At 41.6% G+C, this 19,971-nt stretch overlaps 1 long non-coding RNA gene across 1 annotated transcript in view; it reads right to left on the reverse strand.

Annotated features, from left to right (window-relative positions):
* Positions 1–5,720: 5,720 nt before the first annotated feature.
* Positions 5,721–19,971, reverse strand: part of LOC131920359 (uncharacterized) — a 49,682-nt gene continuing 35,431 nt past the window's right edge. The window contains exon 2 of the long non-coding RNA XR_009381635.1: positions 5,721–6,987. This is a non-coding gene — a long non-coding RNA (uncharacterized LOC131920359). The remainder of the gene's footprint in view (positions 6,988–19,971) is intronic.

Below are 19,971 nucleotides of genomic sequence, written 5' to 3' on the forward strand. Positions count from 1 at the left end.
CATCTATACAACTATTACTCCCTTTCTAAAGCTCAGGGGCCATCACAGAAGAGCAGGTGGAAAGACTGTCAGAGTCAGAGTTTCAGGAGGACTGGAGTGAAACACTGCCTTCTGGACACGACAGGACCACTGTACTCATGTGCTCACAGAATAAGTAACTCAACATTCCAGCATGGAGTGGGAACGGGCTCCTGAGTCCCTACCCCAGCTAAGTAGCTATTGGCAGTTGATGACTTCGGAAGGAGGGAGGGTAAGTTTTCTTTAATGGTGTGGCTCCTGGTAGGTCAACCATGCTCCAGTGGATGACACTAGGTGTGGTGGTACATGCCTCTAATCCCAGCACTTGGGAGACAGAGGCAGGTGGATCTCTATGAGTTATAAGCCAGCCTGGTCTACAAAGAGAGTTCCAGGACAGCCAAGGCTGTTACACAGAGAAACCCTGCCTTGAAAAGCAAAACAAAAACAAAAAAACAAATGTATATGTCTGCAAATAGAAACTATATAGCCCCAGCCTCACGGCCGGGCCCTTCCTCCAACCCCAGAAGACTTCTGCCAATGCTGGCCCAGGCCACAGCAACCAGAACAGGTGAGTGACCCGCCTAGCAGTGGAACTGAAGTCCCACTCTGTTCTGTCCACCGTGACCTTCCTAAGCCCACCACCATGCCAGCTCATCCCTGGCCCTACAACTGCTGGGACCCCACCCCCAATCCCAGAAGATTTCTGCCACTGAGCCACAGAACACACCAGCCAGAACTGGTGAGTGACACGCCTACCAGCAATTGCACCCCGACCTGCATTCTGGCCTCCACCAGTCCTCAAGCCCACACCCTCCCATCTAATCCCCAACCCCCATGGCTGGGCCCTCCTCCCAACACCAGAAGACTTCTGCCAAGCAGGCCCAGGCCACACCAGGTGGAACGGGTGAGTGACCCACCTAGCAGCAGAACTGTACTCCTACCTGGATTCTGTCCACTGCCACCCTTCCCTAGGCCAACACCATGCCCCCTGGCCCTGCTGCAGCTGAGTCCCCAACCCCAATCACAACAGGCTTCCACCACTGAGGCACAGACCACACCAGCTGCAACGGGCAGAGGCCACATAAGCCAGAATGGAACTCTAAGAACAGATTCCATAGGCCCATATACAGTCCACACCATCCAGAAGAACAGACCCAACTGCTCTACTGAGGCCAGGCTGGTCCTAGGTACCCCAGAAGAAGACTTGGGCCTTACTGGAGGCCAGGCCACATCTAGAGACTCAAGAAGACTTCGGCTTTACTGGAGGCCAGACAGGAACAAGTGACCCAAGGCCCTTAAAATCCCCGCAGAGAGGCTGGAGAGATGGCTCAGAGGTTAAGAGCACTGGTTGCTCTTCCAGAGGTCCTGAGTTCAATTCCCAGCAACTACATGCTGGCTCACAATCATCTGTAATGAGATCTGGTGCCCTCTTCTGGCCTGCAGGCATACATGCAGACAGAACATTATATACATAATAAATAAATCTAAAAAAAAAAAAAATCCCCGCAGAGACACCCTACTGGACCAGAAGACTTACAAGTCACCAGAACCCTTGGCCTCTCTGGCCAGAAGACCAGAGAGGAAACAGAAACCAGGGAACAGAACACCTACTCAACAAAGACAAAGACAGGAATCAACACCTAGACTATAATCATCCCAAGTCCAGATGCCCAAAAACCAGTGTAAGAACACAATCAAAACAGAAAGGCAATATGTCTCCACCAGAACCCAGCTATCCTACTACAGCAAGACCTGAACATTCCAACACAGCTGAAACACAAGAAAATGACCTAAAAATAACTTTATGAGGATGATAGAGGTCCTTAAAGAGGAAATGAAAAATACCTTAAAGAAATGGAGAAAAAGACAAGCAAAAATGTTGCTGGAGTTATCTCCAGCCCCGCCCAGGCCAGCAGCCACTCAGACTCAAAAAACACACAGACACTTATATTATTTAAACTGTTTGGCCTAATGGCTCAGGCTTCTTGCTATCTGTTCTTATATCTTAAATTAACCCATTTCTATTAATCTATAAGTTGCCATGTGACTTGTAGCTTACCGGTAATTTTACATCTCGCTTTTTCTGTGTCTGGCTGGCGTCTCCTGACTCAGCCTCCTTCCACCCAGCCTTCTCCTCTATCCTTGTCCTGCCTACACTGTCCTTCCTGCTTGGCTACTGGCCAATCAGTGTTTTATCAATCATAGCAACATATATTCACAGCATACAGGACATCCCACAGCACAAAAAAATTGGAGGAAATCAATAAATCTCTTAAAGAACACCAAGAAAAAACAGGCAACTGACAGAAACAAATAAAACTGTTTAAGACCTAAAAATAGAAATAGAAGCAATTAAAAAAACACAAACTAAGGGAATTCTGGAAATGGAAAATCTGGGTAAGCAAATAGGAACTACAGAAGCAAGCATCACCAATAGAATACAAGAGATGGAAGAGAGAATCTCAGGCATTGAAGACACGATAGAGGAAATAAATTCATCAGTCAAAGAAAATATTAAATCTAAAAAAATTCCTATCACAAAACATCCAGGAAATCTGGGACACCATGAAAAGGCCAAACCTAACAATAATAGAAATAGAAGAAGGAGAAGCATCCCTGCTCAAAGGCCCAGAAAATATATTCAGCAAAATCATAGACCCTGGCTGCAGTAGGGCCACGGCCCAGATACAGCCCTTGGTAGCAACTCTGCCCTGGACAATACCAGGCCCTAGATGGTAGTGCTGACCACTCAAATTGATTTGGCCTCAGTGGTGGCACAGCTCTCAGACATCAATAATGTCACAGTTTGTGGCCTAGACCTTGGGCATCTTTGTGGCCTTTGGTGGCAACATGGGCCAGGGACATCAACACAGACTCCAGCTGTGGTAGGACCATAGCCCCAGACATGGTCCTTGGCAGCAGTCCAGGCCGAGATGTCGACATGTCCCCAGATGTCAGCACAGACCACAGGCCTTTACATGGCCCTTAGTGGCAACAGGAGCCACAGACATCAACACAGTTCCCCCCAGCTGCCTCAGGGCCACAGACCAGGACCAAGACCTGCCCTCCCCTCCCCTGTCCTCTCCCCGAAACAGCCCAGGATTGGACATCACTTGGACTTGCATGGCTACCAGGCCATTCACATCATCCTGTTTACCGCTGTCACCTCTTCAGATCTGCCTCTCTTTCCAGTCCATGAACTGCTCTGCCTCTCTCTCTTCCTTCTACTTCCCCACCCCATACCCACTCACCGCAGACTGCCCAGCACCAGGGCTCCTGGTTGAGTCACTGGTGGCACTTGGTTGAGTCCTACCCGCCCCAGCCACAGGTCATGGCACAAGGCTGTTGCTTTTCTTCACTTGTGTGCCTTAGCCTAGAAACCACAGATGGCATTGGTATGACGGTGCCTGACCGTCCAGCTCCAGAAGCTCATGGTTGATTGTGACCTGCCCAGACCTCGGTCTAGAGGGGATCATCTCTGTCCTCCATTGGCTCAGGCCTGGAAAGTGCCTGGATTATATGATTATATATATATATATTATATATATTTTATATATATATATTATATATATTATATATATATAATCTCTCTCTCTATATATATATATATATAGAGAGAGAGAGAGTGTTTGTAAGGAGATATAGTTCATGAAACTATATAGAGGATCATGAGAGGTAAAAAAGAGGTCTTAAGGTTAGTGTGCAGCTAGAGAAGGGAACTAAAGGAATGGAGGAAAGGAGGGTAAGAGAGTAGGTGGGACTGGAAGGAAGAAAGGGGTAGAACTGAGGAAGAATGGGACACAGCAGGAAGGAGGAACAGGGATTTGGGGGAGGCAAGTGGAGGGAGAGAATCAACAAAAACAAACTATGCCTTAAGCCATTTTTATACTAAGCAATATAAATATATGGAAAGCACAGAATAAAAGTTTCAAGTTCAGGCATGTTAGCATACACCCGCAATTCCAGCACTGAGCAGGCTAAGGCAAGAGTATCTCAAGTCTGAGGCCAGCCTCAGCTATATACTGAGTGGTCCATGCCAGCCTCCGCTACATAGTGAGACTTCAGTTAAGTAATTTTTAAATTCATAAACAATTAATTTTGAGGAAAGAAAAGATCCTACATCTTGTGAGGCATATATGTATAGTTATAATTTGGCATTTGTTTTCAAGTAACACATACTGTCCATGTTAGCATGATAAAGATTAGAAAACTCAACTCTTCAAATCATTTCTGAGTGGAATCCATAGTATTTCATTTGTAGTTGCTATTTATGGTTTTGTTTTGGTGAGACAGGCTGTTATTATGTAGCTCCTGCTGACCTCGAACTCACCACATGCCTCTGCCTCCCCAGAGCTGAGACTGAAGGTGTGTGCCACTACTTCCAATTTTATATATATATATATATATATATAGTTTTTATGCACATGAATATGTATGTATGTATGTGTACCACATTCATTTCTGGGCAACAGAGGGAGTCTGATCCTCTGGAATTAGTGTTACAGATGTTTGGGAACCACCATGCGGGTGCTGGAAATTGCACCTGGATCTCCTGCTGAGCCATCTTTATGGTCTCAATTTAAATGAAGTTTTTTTTTTATAAACTGAATATCTGTTCCCAGGGACCCTAATCCTTTCAGTCAATATGCCAATCAATAAGTTGTTTGGAGTGGGAGGCTGGAGAGATGGTTACAACTCCAGCTGCAAGGGATTCGATGTCTCTGGCCTCATCCCACACCTACACTTATGGGCACATACCCAGACACAGACACACATTCATATGCACATGTAAGTAAAAATAACATAACTATTTTCATAAAAGGAAAGCTGTGTATTCCAGGTATGGTGTTACCCATTTATAACCCCAGCACTCAGGAAGCTGAGGCAGGTAGAATGCTGAGTTTGAGGCCAACCTGAGCTATATAACGAGTTCCAGGCCAGCCTAGGCTACAGCATGATACCTGTCTTAAACAATAGCAACAACAAAAGCAGCTTTTGACGTGGTTTCATTTTATGATGGGGAAGGACTCAGTTTTCTTTAAGGAGCTGGCCACTGGGAGTTTGACCATGCTCCATTGAGTATACAGGCAACTCAAATTAGACTTCATTTATTTTTTTCTTTTTTTGGGGGAGGGGGGAAATCACAAATGTTGCATTGTGGACGTGGGAGGAATGGAAAGCAAGTGTGATCAGGGTGCATTGGATGAAATTCCCAAATAATCAATAAAATATTATGTTAGAAAACAATTCCAGGATAATGACCAACTGTCCTGGAAACAGGTAAAAATACAAAACATGAAAATAGATCCCATTTAAACATAAACTTACAGGAAGCTTAGTGTAAATGTTTGTGTTGTATTGAAGTAAATACCCAATACACTGAAACTGAGTTTGTATGTCTGTGTTGAAACATCATGCAAATGTTTATCAGTGGTTTCCCACATGAGCTCTTAAACTTCATCAGCAGCATGTGGTTATTTTCTGAATTCTTAGCAGATGCAATGCCTTCTTACTTCAAAGAACATACTCTAAGACTATTCCCTCAGTGACGTGTACTTACACAGTGAAGTCATTGGCAGTGGTATACAGCCATGAGAAAGAAATGCCTCTGGTAACGAACACACAAGGCTAAGTTTTTCACATCCAGTATTTATCCATATTTGAGTGTGTGTATCACTCTAAATGACACTCTGCAAGTGGACTTCCTTTTTCTTCTAATTTTAATCAATAAAATTGATTAAAATAATTATCAAAACCCCCTTCTCCTTAATACAGAGTATGCTGTATTATATATGCTTGTAGTCTACTAGACACATAATTTGGAGTTGTGGAGTGTCCCCCAACATACAGGTTTGGTACTCTGGTCAGAGTATGTGCAGATTCCCCAGGGAGTGTGGGAAGGGGACCAGTGACAAGGCACTGGTAGTGATGCCTGGAGTGGCTGGTCTCCAACCCCTCAGCTGGAACCATTTTCTTTTCTCACTAGCCTCGGGTCCCTGGAGTCCATCCCGGATACTCCAAGACAATTTGGTTCCGTGAGAAAGTGCTGAGTGAAGCTGGGGTAGCGCGGTGGGGATGGAGGTGGGTGTGCGTGGGGTAGGGTGTGGGGGCGAATTGCAAAGACTGGATAGGTGGAAATTGAATTCTTGAACTAGGCCTCTGATTTTGGGTGAAAACCAAAAGGAAAACCATGATGCAAGCAGATTTTCTAAAACTGTTCAAGGACAAGGCATCCATAGTTTCTGGTGTCTTTGTCTCTTGGTCACGTTCTTCCCCCTAACACCATATGGGAGGGAGAGAAGCATGTGGAGGAGACCGGTTCTATTTGATAGAATTCTGGGCGCCACACCGCCACCGTGAGGGCATTTCTGGAAAATTCCCAAACCTTTCTTCATCAGACTTTGAGCGGCCAATCTTCAGAGGAGGGATCTCAACTTCTGTTCCCAAGGCAAGACCGCCCTCTGGGATCCACGTGTGAGGAGCTGGCCTATAGGGGAAGTGCGGGCCGGGGAGGTGCTGGGAAGCTGTGGGAAGCTCTCCGGAGAGTAGGCGGGACTAGGGAGGCCACCTGCAGACAAGCCCGGGCTTCTAGCTGTCCGTCTTTCCTCCCTTTCCTCTGGGGGCACCAAGAAGATCAACACGTGGGACCTCCGACTTGTAGGGTCTTTTTAGTAGCAGAGCCTGACTGCAGAGGACAGGACAATACCAGGTGGCTGGGAACAGAACTTTATGTGCTTGCTCAACGGCTCAGGTGCATCCGTTTTGTTTTATAGACTTGGAGAGGAGTGAAAGAGCCGGACAAGCCAAGAGAAGTCTATGAAGCCGACCACGCCAAATAGAGACCACAGAGGACACCAGAGGACCGGAGATGAAGCAGCTAAAAGGTCATCGGCTAGAGGTCGTGTAACCTTGCATCGCTTTTTCCAACATGGCTCTTGAGTATGTTGTAAGTCGGAGACATGGTTGTTTCTAGAAAATACGAAAGCGGGGAGAATTTTTTAAAGCAGCAATATTCTAGATATTACTAATATTTTAAAAGCCGTAAAGCTACAAATGAGGAAAGTTAATAATTTAATGCCCAAAGTACTAGGGAATTTGCCCATTAAAAAAAAAAGCATATGTTCCGCATGCAAAGCGAAGCTATGAGAATGTGTGGCAAGTCCGTTTTAGTTGGTTTTGTGATTAAGGTACCGTTTGTTTTTACTTTGTAATTTCTCAAAATCTGAATACTTTGCCAGCAGCTGGTGAACTTTTACCATTTCTTGAAATAGAAAGGTCTTCTGGGGTAAAATACAGATAGTAGTAATAATTTCAAGCACCTAGAAGCCTATAGTGATTTGTAGGAGAGCAAATGGTATGTGTTAGCGCTGAACACTTTGCGCAAAGCCATACCCAGCATGCATCTGGTTATGTTTATGTACATGGTTATTTACAACCATTTCCTTATAAAAATTGTTTAAAGGTTTATACTTTCAGACCTGGTCAGTGTTAAACCGGAATGACTGTGCTATTCAACTTGAACATCTCAGCCACTGTTGTGTATTCATATTTATATTGTACTTATACTTCTATAAAAAGATGTAACGTACGAGGGTGTGAATGCATCTGCTGGCCAGTTTTCTTAGAATATATACATGTGTGACTGAATTTCGGAAGTACCTATTCTTTTTGTTTTTAAAAAGAAACCTACCTTTAAGATCAAAACAACTGAATTCTGTATGGTGACTAATTTCTAAACTGATAGTTTTTTCTGCCTTTATTGAAACAGGATTAACACATGAAAATTAGTGTATTCAGGTATATAACACACACACACGATAAGCACAATCAAGTTGAATGCCACAAGTTACTTTTTCCCATGTGTGGTGAGAATGCTTGAAATCTACTGTGTTGGCAATTTTCAAGAGAAATGCCAATGTTAACCTTTGGTTGTTAAGTTCTGTTTATTTTACAGTATTCAAAGACATTTTTGAGATGAAAATTTGGATAGAGTTTCTATGTTTCTTCATTCAGCTTTAATATGTAGTACCTGTTTCATTACCACATGGCAGGTTAGGTAAGGCCTCGCTAATAAATTCTTTGACTGGTAATATTATAATTATTTTATGTGCTATATAGATTTTTTAATATTAAGGGAGCAACTAATATTCTTTAATGAACAAGGTCAATGAAGAAACACTTGGGAAATCTTTTATTTATCTAAAAACCAGGCCTTTCAAATATTTCAGGATATTTTAATCTACCCAGAAATCAGAAATACAGGTTTGAAATTTAAAATGTGTGTGTAAATCCAATTTTGTTATAAATTTGTTGCAGTTTACTGACCATGATACATAATTATATATGTGTACTGAAAAAAATGGGAGTAAATTTGCCGAGAATTATGAGTGTTTAGTTCAAGAGCATATGACATTGCTTTCCTTCCTGATCAAGATAGGGCAACTTTCTAAATTCTCTGTGTGCACTGTATCTTAGGAGAAAACACTGTAAGACTGATCTAAGCCTTAATGAGTCCATCATAAAGTCGTAGGAAACACTAATGGTTCATGTGTGAAGGAGATGTGGTTGTGATCCAACATCCAGTGAACCTATGAGACAAACTCGTGTCCCTTTGGGCTGGAATTTATAAAGTCACTCCAGGAGAGACATAATAATAAGGAATTGGGCTGTGGCGTTCCCTCGATCCTCCATTTAGAGTTCCAGCCACGTTGCCTCCTATTGAACATAAAGGCCAAAGACCTTGGTGAGAAAATGGAGGATTCCTTGGGAATCTGACCCTGAGACCTAAGTCACCTGACATGGTGCCTAAATTTGCATTTCTCTGGGAGCTAAATTCCAGAGTCCTCTTTCTCTTAGCCTTGGATCACTGAGGGATTACTCACTGAAGCAAGTGACTTGGCTGAGAGTAGGGGACCTTGGCTGAATGAAGGGGCAGATCTGTTAACCCTAGGTAGAGTGGAAGTGGGATTTTTGAAAACAAAGCATAACTAGTGAGAGTGGGTGCTGCAGGCCTGTGTGATGTCCCCATCAGAGCAATGGGAAGGCAGCTTTCTTTCCTGGATCCTTCCTCAAACAGGTGTTTGTTTGTTTGTTTGTTTGTTTCCGCCAATGAATGGGAATAGTAGCAGCAGGGCTAATCAGGTTTTCCAGAACAATATTACTACCCAGAGGAAGTTGTTTGCCAAAATCCTGTGCTGTGAGTGAGATCTCCAGTAAGTCTAGCAGTTAAGAAAGGTTGGCTCTTTGGTAAAGTTAAGTGGGCCTAGGCCCTGAGCAGACCTTCAATTTCAAATTCAGAGTTTGATGGGATCCACGGGAATTAACTAATGGGGGACTGACAATGTGGTTGCAGAACTGAAGACAACTACCAGTTAGGTCAATTACAGGAAGTCGTGTGGCTCATGTCTAGTGAAATCCGGGCAGAAACAAAGCACCCAGGTCTTTGTGGGAGGCTTTGGGCATTTGTCGCCTGGCTAGGAGACAAATAAGGTAGTGAGCTGGAGCGGAGGGAGCTGGTGTGCTTTCCCGAGTCTCAAGACACTCACAATTGATACTCCATTGTCAAGAGCAAGGAGAGCCTAAAGAAGTGGGTGCCATTGTGCCACAACAGGTAATTCCATCAACAGGGACACAGATTATACAATCAGAAGGTTCAAAAGTCTTTTTTTCTGTGGCTGATATACGTGGGAGGCTTGCCCTTTTCTGAAGCAAAAGGAGGAATGGATGGGGGGGAGGGAGTGGGAGGAGAGGACGGAGGGAGGAGAAACATTGTGATCAGGCTGGAAAAAAATTAACTAACTAATTAAAAAGACAGGAATTTGGGAAGGAGAAGGAGGTAAGGGCTGAATCTAGAAGGGTTAAGGGGAGGAAAGAGGTATGAATGTGATGAAAAGACATTGTATGAAACTCAAAGAAGTAATAAAAATATTGTATTGAAACAAAAAAGTCTTTTGTAGGCTCAAGATGTAACAGCTACAGTGCCTATTGCGGCTTTCCCCAGGACCTAGTGGAAGGCATCCTCTAGAGCAGGTGACCCCCCCAACCATAAAATTATTTCCTTGCTACTTTGTGAATGTAATTTTGCTACTGTTATGAATCATAATGTAAATATCTGTTTTCCGATGGTCTTAGGCGAGCCCTGTGAAAGGGTTGTTCGACCCTCAAGGTAGTCATGACCCACAAGTTGAGGGAATCTAGACGGACATGCTGGTACCTCAGTTTTCATAAGGGGTGAGACTTCCTTTATTTAAGCCTGTTGTCATTCAAATAATAAAAATGAAACTGGTAGGATCAATCTTTTCAGTATTTGGGTTCTGGTTCAATGAGCCAGAAAAGTAACTTTATAGTATCAGAATGTCATCCAACTGTATATTTACTTTATTGTAAATAATGGTGAACAGTGGTCAATAAATAGTTTTATATTCCTTTAAAAAAAATGAAACTCATGATATTGGGACCTAACTGTTGATTCATGTTAGCAGGTATTATTCAACTGCCTGCTTCTTAGCATTTTTCTAATGAGGATTTGTCATAGGCCTGCCAAGTTGTCCTCTGATGGGAAATTTAAGCACACCAGGAACCCTGGATCATTTGGTCACAGCATAGTAAGAAATATCGAGTATTTCATAGGATTCACTGTACATGAGCCAATGATACTGTACCAACCAATCATCTCTGTACCAATGATAGTGTTGGTAATGACCACTTACAAAAGAGGAAGCAATTTTATTCTGGTATATTGCTGTAATGTTTACTGACCACTTGAACACTGTTTACTCAGGGTATTTCACCTCTACTACTGAGCCTTCATCCATGTTTACAAAGGCAAAGAAGTTACTGGGGAAATTGATGATGGGCCTGGCTGTCATTGAGGATGCTCTTGATTAAGGTAAGCCACAGAATGAATGGAGATATTTGATGAAACAGCATGTTTCCATGGTCTTGAGTAATATATGAAAGTAATAAAGTGACTCATCAGCCCACTGCAGATAAGCAAGTGGTAGGGAGAATGCTGTGCCAGCTAGGTTAAGCTGTGTGCATTGAAGTAATAGCTTCCCAACATGCTATACTAAGGAGGCTACATGTGTGAAGATGGTGCATTGTTTCTGAAGTTAGACTTGTGGACCACAGATAAGGTAGCCTGAAGTCATAGAAATCTTCAAGTGGGAGAACTTCATATTTGCCTGGTGGTTGTGGCGCACACCTTTAATCCTAGCACATGGGAGGCAGAGACAGGCAGATCTGTGAGTTCGAAGCCAGCCTGGTCTACAGAGCAAGTTCCAGGACAGCTAAGACTACGCAGAGAAACCCTGCCTTGGAAAAGCAAAAACCAAACCAAACCAAACCAAACAACTTTGTGTTCACATACATCTTAGTTTACATTAAAACACTACATCTAGCCAAAGGGTGAATGGAAGCCTAAAGCAATAGTACCTTCCTGGGTCCCAGGAATTCAAACATGACCAATACCAGGAGAGAGCAGCTATAGCTGATGGAGACTACTCTTCAGTCATTGTCTTCATGTCAGTTCAAAAGCTATTTCGGGGGGGGGGGGGGGATTTAGCTCAGTGGTAGAGCGCTTGCCTAGCAAACGCAAGGCCCTGGGTTTGGTCCTCAGCTCCAGAAAAAAAATAAATACATAAATAAAATAACTAAAAAAAGCTATTTCAAAGTAAAAGGTCAAAGGAAAGAAACATTGCAGGAAAGGCAGAATGTACCCCTATCTTTTCCTTAACAGAGAATCTTCTTTTAATTTTTTGTGCATTGGTGTTTTCCCATGGGTGTCAGGTACCCTGGAACTGGAGTTACAGACAGTTGTGAACTGCCATGTGGGTGCTGGGAATTGAACCTAGGCCCTTAACCACTGAGCTGTCTCCCCAGCCCCCTTAACAGAGAACCTTAAATTCACCTGTGCTGAAGTAAACTACAGTTCAACTCCCATGCTGCCCCTCGTGCTTTAAGGGAGCGAGAAAATGAAAGCGAAGTCATTGATGTGACTTAGTTTGTGTGGAGATTTATAGAACTGTACAAACACTAATCAGAAAAGCAATGCTGTTCAGTGGTTACATCAGTTAACCTTTCTCACAGACATCCCTTTGTCCCAAGACTGCCTTTTGAACGTGGTCATGAAGTCACACTCCATAGAAAAGTCATAGAAAAGTACAGAGGTGTGCGAAAAGAGGATTGGTGGATTCCTTTTGTGAGAGTAGAAGTGATGTAGGGAAAGGGCATTTTCCAGGTTCCATATGCACACTTTCTAGACCAGGCTTAAGCTCACAGAGCTCTGCCTACCTCTGCCTGAGTGTTGGGACTAAATGCATGTGCCACTACGCCCAACCTTTGGAACAATTGAAAGCCATTCTCTAGGCCCTTATACGGGAGAAACATATGCCTTTGTCTTAGGAATGAAGAAACAAATTGTTGGAACTTTAGTTCTCTCTTGTTGTCATTCTTGGAACTTTAGAATGGGGCTGTTTCTGGTTAGGGAGCACAAGAAAAACAATGTTTCTTTCTCTCCTTATTACATACATGTTTAAGTCAAGTTGAGCATATAGGCACAAAGGAAGTATTTGGAAACCTTCAAACCAAAGAACTAATTGGGTAACTGCCAGTCGTTTATTTGCCTTAAAGTTTCTTTAAAAACGCTTTCTTTCTTTCTTTCTTTCTTTCTTTTCTTTCTTTCTTCCCCTTTCTTTCTTTCTTTTCTGCAAATGGGTATTTTGTTTGCATGAGTGTCTGTACACCACATATGTGAATGGTGCCAGCAGAAGCCAGAAGAGGGCATCAAATCCCCTGGAACTGGAGTTGTAGCTGTTGTGAGCTAACATGCGGGTGTTGGGAACAGAACTCAGGTCCTCTAGAAGAGCAACAAATGCTCTTAACCACTGAGTCATCTCTTCAACTGCAGCCTTGACATTTTAACTTAACTCTTGTGTTTAGATTTCAAATGTTGAAATTAGAAAACATGTAATGTTTGAAATAATTGCAGAAAAGGAAAAACCCAGTACCATTCAAAATATAATTGGAAAATAACCATGTCTTTTTCTCTAAAAATAATTGTATTTCTATGCAAGATTTAAAGACCTCACCTTTTACTGGCATGTATTAACTGTACAGAGTAGTGAGTTTTACTATGGTATTTTCCTCTTTTGTGGGGAGAGCCCCAGGGCTTGAGACTCAAATTCAGACTAGTCTGGAAATCATGATACAGTCCAGATTGTCCTCAAATTGGTGGCCATTCTCCTGCCAATCAAGTGCAGGAATTAGGCATGAGCCATCATACCTGACAGTTATGACATTTTCATACAGATGTTTAATATACTTTGATAACATGTATCCCTTCTGTTACCTTGTACCTTGTGACACACTTTCTGTCCTTCCATATCCCCATATCCCCAATAGCTCCCAAAGGCTCTTAAAAGACCTCACTCGTAATTTATATGCACATCTAATGCTATCTTTAATTTCTACATCTAATGACATTTGATGAAGTTTGTGATATGAGACCTGAGAAAGCTATAATAGAAGCAACGAAGAGGCAAGGATATTACTTACATATTATACAAGTCAAAATTTATACCAGTAAGTCCTGTCAGCTATATACACACATGTGACCACACATATGTTGTCTAATAAACACAACAGTAGAATGAATGGATCAAAGATGAGATAGCTATACAGCATTTTAAGAGTATTTGCTCCACTTGCTGTTTTTTCTTTGTTTTTGGTGGACTTTTTGTTTCTTTTTTCCAAGATGCATGTTAGTCTTTGTATTTGCTCAACTACAAGGTTGAGGGGGCTAGGGAGATGGCTCAGTGGTTAAGAGTATTGGCTGCTCTTGCGGATCTGGGTTCAATTCCCAGTACCCGGATTGTAGCTCATAGCCTCCTCTAACTCCAGCTCCGGGAGATCTGATGCCCTCATCTAACCTCCATGAGGACAAGGCACACAAGTAGGAGACATGCAAGCAAAACATTCCTACAATAAAAGTAAATAAAAATGTTTTTTAAGAAGGAAACGCTATGAGGTTTACCTCCCCCCAAAGTCATGTTTCCTGTCAGTAGTTAATGCTTACTGTCCTGTGTTGAGTGAAGGACTCATGCACCAAACTCCATTTATAGTGTACTAAAAAAAGAAAAAAATAGAAATGTTTTATGTATGGTTTTAGGACTGACCTAGATAATACAGGAATAACTGGGCACAGCACTTGAGAGGTACATCAAGAGTTCAAGACCAGTGTCAGCTACATAGCAGGTTTGAGGACAGCCTGGGCTGAGACCCTGTCTCTCACACAAAAGAATGTGGGTTATTTAAATAATGAGGGGACTAAGTCAATTTAATTAAATAACACAAATCACTTTTATAATATTTAAACTGGGGCTAGGAGTACAGCTCAGTGCTAGAGCACTTACCTAGCATGTGCAAGGCTGTGGGTTCCATCCACAGTGATGTATATAAAAGGAATAAATAGGTAGAAAACTTAAAGATGTACTGCCATTGGCTCTTTTTTTTTTTTTTTTTTTTTTTTTTTTTTTTTTTTTTGGTTTTTCGAGACAAGGTTTCTCTGTGTAGCTTTGCGCCTTTCCTGGAACTCACTTGGTAGTCCAGGCTGGCCTTGAACTCACAGAGATCCGCCTGCCTCTGCCTCCCGAGTGCTGGGATTAAAGGCGTGCGCCACCACCGCCCGGCCGTGCCATTGGCTCTTAATAGTCTTTCTGGAAAACTGAAGTTGTGCAGTCCAAAGATTTTAAGAATTGAGAATCAATTCAGAACAAATATGTGCAGAAATAATTGCTCATGAAACATGACTTGTTGGCCATTTGTGATTTAATATATATTTCCACCTGATCATAGAAAACAGGAGACTAAAAACAAATACTTTATGAAATCCCCTGTCTGCTTGAATTTGTGGTACTGGTAACCTCTGCACTTTTTATCCATGACTAGTTTGTAATTTGAAGAAATGTTTAATTCTAAAGCCACAGAAATTTAGAAGAAACATTAATAATATAACATATTCCAGGGCTAGGTGTAATGGCATTGCCTTTAATCCCAGCACTCAGGAGTCATAGGCAGGATGGATCTCTTTGAGTTCAAGGTCAACCTGGGGTACAACAATGAGAGACTCAAGGAAAAAAAGTACATATTCCAAAGAGTAGTTAGCATGTTTGTGAGACTTCAAATTGTAATAAGCGGTAATAAGTGGTAGGGAAACCTATCTGAACACTTCAGGTACAAAGTAACCAGGGTTTTAGGTTAAGTGTATGTGTGTGTGTGTGTGTGTGTGTGTGTGTGTGTGTAGTTGGATTTTCTTAGTTTTTTTACTCTTTGAAGGGCCCACCACCCTTCAAATAAATACACGGAGTCCTATTCTAACTTATGAATACCAGGCCTTAATTTGGCTTATTTCTAGCCAGCTTTTCTTTACTTAAATTATCCCACCTACCTTTGGCCTCCGGTCTTTTAGCTTTTTCTATTTCTGTCTATCTTTTCTCTCCTTCTTCCTTGGTTGCTGGTTGTGTAGTTGAGTGGCTGGCTGGCCTCTGACGTCTTCTTCTCCCTCTCCTTTTTTCACTCCTCCCCCTTCTCCTTCTATTTATTCTCTCTGCCTTCCAGCCCGCCTATCCCTGTCCTGCCTAGCTATTGGCTGTTCAGCTTTTTATTAGACCAATCAGGTGTTTTTGGCAGGCAAAGTAACACAGCTTCACAGAGTAAAACAAATGCAACATAAAAAAATGCAACACATCTTTGCATCATTAAATGTTCCACAGCATAAACAAATGTAACACATCTTAAACTAATATTCCACAACATGTATGTGCACATGCTATGTGTGCTATGTAGATAGGGGAAATATGAGAATATATAAAGAAGTTGTTCTAATTTTGATTAAGATTTTTACTAAATTGTTTTGGTTTTATAATTCTCAAAATGAGAAGACATTGCCAGCAATGGTGCTATTTTTGTAATTTGGAAGAGGATCTACTTCCAAGAATAAATATAAAAAGATTTCCATCTAGGGAAAATATATTAATATGGAAGCATGCAGATACAGAAGACTAGAGAAAATTCTACTCAATATGAGTCAAATCGTCATTTCCACCTTAATGTGCATTTATATAATACATAATATGTAGCACATATGGGTAAATATATTAAATGAATGTCAATAACTTATGATTCACTAAAAATGAGAACTTGAAAATTATATATCTGATTTTGGCAGATGGCTTAGGAGTCAGGAATGAAATCTTTTTGTTATTTGGCTTCTTGGCCTTCTTTTCCTTTTTTTCTTTATTTTTTAGACAAGGTCACACTTGTAGTCTAGGCTGGCCTCAAACTTGTCCTACTCCTCTTGCCTCAGCCTCTAGAGCATTAGGATTACTGGGCTGAATTACCACACTTTGCTCAAGGGAATAAGAGATGATAGTTTATTCTAGAGCCAACATGACCTTGACCCCAGAACACAAATACTATGTTCCACAGTCAAGGTAGTTGCGTGATACTTTATTAGTTGTAAAGCAAAGTCATAAATCAGAGTATTTACCAAGCGTATTGGTAAGGGGTCACAGGTATGTGGGTTATTAGTCAAGGGAAAAACCTTTTGGATTGATGAGAGCTATTGGTCTGCTAAGAATACATTTCAAGGTTTTGATAGTCACAAGGATGTTAGGTCAGACACCAGCAGGCAGTGGATGGCTTTCAGAGGGACTGAAAATAGCCCAATTAATTTGGCTCTGGTTTGCAATACCTATTAACTAGGTATTACCTAATTTAATTAACATTAAAGTTCAGTCTATCGGCCTTATAAACTCTTTAACACAGGGACAGCTCTGTTCTTCCTTCTAGGAGCTTTAGTTAATAAATGCGTAAGAGAACACTGGAGTAATTTCTGACTGGCATATAATAACACACATACACATGGATCCTGCCATGGATTAGATATCGTGATGAGAATTCCCTGGGAACTCCTCTTAAGGTTTTGGCCAAAAGGCTGCCAACAATTCAACAGACAAAGTCTATGGCCTAGGTCCTTTTTCTGAAAATGGGCAATTACTTTGGAGATGCCAAGACAAACCAAAAATAGGACACAGTTTGTTACCTAGAGAGGTACTCCTGGCCTTGAGTCCCTCTCTTTCTTCTTTTTTTAAAGTTTAAGTTTTTCTTAGGTTTGGATCTCTTTTGATAACTTGGAAAAATTCTAGACATGTGATGCCCAGTGAACAAGAGCAGAGCTATGATAGTTAGCTATGAGATTTTTGTTTTATTGTGTTGTTTTGTTTCTTACATAGACTGGCCAGGAACTCATAGGCTCAGGGAATTCTCCATCAGCTCAGACTACAGACTGCAGCACATGGAGGAAACAAACTTATTAGTTAATTAATTAATTTTCAAGACAGGGTCGCTCAATATCGCCCTGCCTGTACTAGTTTTGTAGACCAGGCTGGCCTGGAACTCACAGAGTTTTGGCTGCCTCTGCCTCCCAGATGCTGGGATTAAAGGCTTGTGCCATGATGCCTGACCTAAAATTACTACTTTTTAAAATGCTTGATAAGCATAATGATTCTCAGCCTCTGTTTGGTTTTAGGTGAAAAACAGACAAAAAAATATGGAGGTTTTTTTGTTTTTTCTTTTCTTTTCTAATGATCCTATTACCCATGCTTCTAGGAACTTGGATTGCTGATGACTTTTTTTTTTGTGGTTGCGAAAGGCGGGAGGAGGACCGCTTGCTGTAGTTACTGGAACAGTATATGGAGCACTACTGCCATCCCGAGGATGTAGTTTCAAATCAAATAGCGCAGTTACTGCGTTATCGCCATGACTTCCGGTTTATACAAGTCCATTCAGTAAAGAAGCCCAGCTGGCCCTAATTTTAAACTGGTCCACCCTTTTTCTTCTGAGTTAGTTCAGGAGTTCTGGGTAAATGCTTGATGTTGACCTGAAAACATTTTTATTCCTGGTGAAAAGGTCGGGGCAGCCCGCAACTTTCGGGAAGTTTGCTCATCCGGAAGTTATGGGGCGGGACTTTAGTTGCTGAAGCCTCGGGCCCAGCGCTCCCTAGAATCCTATTGTCACTTTTATTCCTCTGACCATTTTACGTTTTCCTGAAGCATAAGAAACTGACTAGTTGAAAGTGTTAGTCCCACCCCCAACTCCCTGGATTTGTTTTTTGTTTGTTTTGACAGCTTTCACCGAGTCCAGGCTGCCCAGGAGCTTAATGTAGCCAAGCTCTTTAATCCTGCTTTCTGCTGCCACCTCCCAGCTCCCAGGAACATATCACCATGCCTGTTTGAAGGTGCTGTTTTAAAGCAGCATTAAGTGCTTGCTTAGGTATATGGACACAGAAACGCGTCTGTCTCATTGCCTTGAGCAAGGAGAGCAAATGGAGAAGTGCTAGAGGCCGTGTTGGCTAACAAGAAAGCTGCCGTCCTGACTACCTGAGAAGTGCATGCAGGAGGGTCACAAATTTGAGGCCATCTGAGCAACTTAGTGAGACCCTGTTGCAAAATAAAAACTTAAAAGTGGGATGCAGCTTTAGATGAGTGGCAGAGTGCTTACCCAGAATGCACAGTATCTGAGTTCATTCATTCCCTCACCACAAAAATTAGAAAATAGGTTTGGGGCCCAATAACTACACACGGAAAAAAGCAATGCTAATATTAACATCAAACAAATGCACTCGAGGTCTTGAATTTCAAGGATATTCGCAATGATAAAATAGAGTAGCATCAAATAGGTCAAGGGAAGTAAAATTCATGTCTTTAATACCTTTATGATCAAACCATCTCCCCATAGTTGATCCTGGTAGTTCCTAGTAATTTTATGAGGTTCTAACTAAAACTTGTCTTTTATATCTGGTCAGTTGACAATTATTGGTAGTATTATACATGTTATCTACTTCATTTTTTTGTTTGTTTAGTTTAGTCTTGTTTTGATTTGAGACAGATTCTATGTATCCTTGCTTGGCCTGGAACTGGTTACTTTGGCAGGCTGGACTTAGAGGGTTTTTTGTTGTTGTTTTTTGTTTGTTTCTTTGTTTTGGTTTTTCAATCCTTACTGTCCTGGAACTCACTTTGTAGACCAGGCTGGCCTCGAACTCACAGAGATCTGCCTGCCTCTGCCTCCCGAGTGCTGGGATTAAAGGAGTGTGCCACCACTTCCTGGCTGGTCTCAGACTTTTTGAGCTCCACTTGTGCTTGTCTCCTGAGTGGAATGCTGGGACAGACCAAAGGCATGTACCACCGTGCCCAGCTGTGCTAATTTTTATATAATTGGATTTCCCCATGTTTGTGAGTATATAGGAAAATAGTTTGGTTTTATAGATTGCTTTGATGCTTAGACAGTTTGATACATTCTGTTGTATTTATAATTACATAACATCTAAGTTTTCAATAATACTAATGGTTTTTATTTCATTTTTCTGCTTTCATTATCTTTAGGATTCTACTCAGAATTGTGAGGAATGAGTTCTTTTCTATTATTGGGTGTGTTAGGAATTCTTTCACTATTTTCTCACTCACCATTAAGTTAGATGTAGGGTTTTTATTGTATATTAATTGTATAGAATAATAACTTTCCTATGACATTTTCATTCACTCATACCATCCTTCGATTATATTCATCCCCAGTACCCTAACTTCCCATCTCTTATCCTTTTCCTGTTTTCTAGTAAATTTTTGTGGCCCTTCTCCCCCTAGATTCTACATGATAGAAAATGAGTGATAGTTTTCTTTCTAAATATTATATCTTGTTTTTAGTAGATGGGAGACTAAGTGATCCAGTATTCTAGCTAACCATAATCAATAATAAAAAAAAAAAAACCTGTGTTAGATCTCAGTCTCCTTTACTGATGTTAATAAGACTAACCAGTTAAGGACTGTTACTCATTTCCGTGTATATGGGGAAAGACTTGTGTTAAGAGATACATCATGATCCACAAAAGGCACAAAGCTA

Source organism: Peromyscus eremicus, chromosome 1, assembly GCF_949786415.1.
Source record: "Peromyscus eremicus chromosome 1, PerEre_H2_v1, whole genome shotgun sequence".
Taxonomy (NCBI): domain Eukaryota; kingdom Metazoa; phylum Chordata; class Mammalia; order Rodentia; family Cricetidae; genus Peromyscus; species Peromyscus eremicus.